The sequence below is a fragment of the Lycium barbarum genome, chromosome 12, assembly GCF_019175385.1.
Source record: "Lycium barbarum isolate Lr01 chromosome 12, ASM1917538v2, whole genome shotgun sequence".
NCBI lineage: Eukaryota > Viridiplantae > Streptophyta > Magnoliopsida > Solanales > Solanaceae > Lycium > Lycium barbarum.
In genome coordinates, this window is record NC_083348.1 from 16233132 (window position 1) to 16236156 (window position 3025).

A 3025-nucleotide genomic window follows, 5' to 3' on the forward strand; every position below is an offset into this window, starting at 1 on the left:
AAAATATGCAAGCCGACAAGGCTGCCACTATACACGGGAATATCGAAAACGAACTACATCTGTATAGCTGACTAAATCATATATACAACTCACACATGTCTATAGACCTCTAAGAGTATAACAAAGTCTATCTCAAAAGCAGCTGAACCAAAATAACTCAAGCTCCGGAACAATGGAGCTCTCCAAGCAGCTGGGCAGAAGTCCTAAGCTGGAGGATCACCAAACTGAGTGTCCGTACCTGCGGGCATGAATCGCAGCCCCCCGAGAAAAGGGGGTCAGTACGAAAAAGGTACTGAGTATGTAAAGGATGAAATATAGTAATAAAGATCATGATTGAGTAAAAGATGACAGGAGACAAGTGTGATAATCAAGGAGTACCAAAGCATCTGTACCTTATGAGATGAGTCATGCATATGTATAATGTATCGTACCCGGCCTATTATGGGACTCAGTGAGTGAAGTCATATACATATATATACCGTACCCGGCCCATTATGGGACTCGGTGAAATATATAGCGTACCCGACCCATTATAGGAATCGTCGAAATATATAGCGTACCCGGCCCATTATGGGACTCGGTGAAATATATAATATACATACCCGGCCCTCTAGTGAGGGACTCGATGAACAATACAATGAAACTGTGCACGAATACATATCCGACCCTCTAGTGAGGGACTCGGTGAAGTGATACAATAATAATATGCACAAATACGTACCCGACCCTCTAGTGAGGGACTCGGTGATGTGATACAATAAAATTATGCACGAATACGTACCCGGCCCTCTAGTGAGGGACTTGGTGAAGTGAGGCCATAACAATATGCACGAATAGAATATTAAGAGTAATCATGTACAAACTGAATCACCGTTTAGAACTCGAGAAAAATAAATAGAACGAACTAACACATGAGAATCAAAGACAATTGTCATGTTCATCTCTATTATCATAAGAGCTCACAGAATCATAAATCTCTGGTTTGGAAAATACGGGCATTTTGGAAAACATTTGTGGATTACCGGGAAAGGAATCATGCCTTGGAATCATAAACTTCTAACTTTTGAAAACGAAGAAGTTGTGGAAACATTTATGAAATCGTAACATAGGAATCATGCCTTGAAAGAAAGGGACGAGCCTTAACATACCTGCTGGACCTGCTATTAGCTACGCTTATCCGTCCGAGCTCGTAAATCTACATTCGAGAGGATTCAAACTAATGTTAGACTCATTATCACACGTTTTCCCTATGTTTTCAATTCAAACTATTTTATATCCTGCTGAAAATCGGGCAGCATCTCCCCTGTTTATATGCCTAAACCGAAATCCCAATTCAGTAACCAACGACAGCAATAAGAATGCCAACATCAACCATAATATTCTCAACACCCAAAATAATTCATAAACATCCCATATGATGTTTATCCCATATTTCCATCAACTGAATTATTTATAACTATTTAACAGCTCTATTTTTGTAAAGGGACAAAGATTAATATTAATAATAGAAGATTCATACCTTTCTCCCATTAATATTGGTATATCTTCACTTCTCCAACTTAATCTTAGGCCACAACACGCCGCTATACGATTTTGTAACCACAACTGTAAGCTATCTGGACCGAAATTCGGGAATTATACCTGGTTTTCGCTTAAAAGTGGGTGTGGGAAGTTTGGGGAAATTTCCAGAAAGATTGAGGGGATTTGGGGTGTTTTTGGCTGAGGAATGGGGGTCGACCCCCTTTTTATAACAGTCCAGGTTCTTCCAGGACCGACTTAAAACTTACTCAGTGCATTCGGCCCGCCACGTGGCACATTCGCACGGAGTTGCAGGGTCTTGCCCTGCGCGTTCGCGCCACCTTCTGGCGCGTTCGTTAATTTCCTTCCCTGACAGCCGATTTTAAAACGCGTATAACATGTGATGTCACTATCGTATGAGGGTCCATGACCTGTGGTTGGAAAGATATTTCAATTATCTACAACTTTCATTTTTTGTGTGATTCCAAATTCCAACCTTACAATGGTATTTTGGCCTCTCCAAGTTAGATCGTCCGAAAACGTATCCTTAAATTATCCCTTTGGAGGGCTTATGCCCATATTTGGCTTAAGGGTCACTTCCCATGTACAACTCATATTACTTTTCATATGTCTTTTATAAAACCCCGACATGTGGGCCCCACCTTAACTCTCTGATTTCCTTGTCCTCCAACTCTTCCATGACCTATTATATGAACTTAACCCTCATAATCATAGGTTGAACATATATAACCTCATACATCCTTAACCATAACCCCGCATCCGAAATTGTACGACTACCGCCTAGCGAATCTCAACGTGCTATCTGCGAGGTGTAACATTCCGCCCCCTTAGGAACATTCGTCCTCGAATGTTAAACTCTTACAGATTTCTATGAAAATTTCGCCAAATTATTCCTATAATTGCACCACAACTATCCTATCACAACAACCCAGAATATAGAATGCCTCATCGGGCATCAACATTTATGTTGAGTTGACCACGCACGACCCAGAAGTTATTTTAAAGGCACCTTACGTACCTTAGGGCGCTAATGGCTCTGTCTGCACGTCTTCTGGCAGTGGGAATAAATGCGGGTATCTAGATTTCATGTCCTCCTCATATTTCCAAGTTATCTCTTCCCTATTATTATTCCTCCATAGGACTTTGACAGAAGCTACATCTTTAGTACGCAACCTTCTAACCTGGCGATCAAGTATAGCTATGGGGCTCTCCACATAAGACAACTCCTCTGTCACCTGGACGTCATCTACAGGAAATACTCTGGAAGGGTCACCAATGCATTTACGAAGCATCGACACATGAAATACTGGATGTACCTCTTCCAAATAAGATGGTAGGTCTAACTCATAGGCAACCTTGCCTACTTTACGAATAATCTGATAAGTCCCAATGTACCTCGGGCTGAGCTTCCCCTTCATGCCAAACCTCATCACACCCTTCATGGGTGATACCTTCAGGAATACCCAGTCACCAACCTGAAACTCTA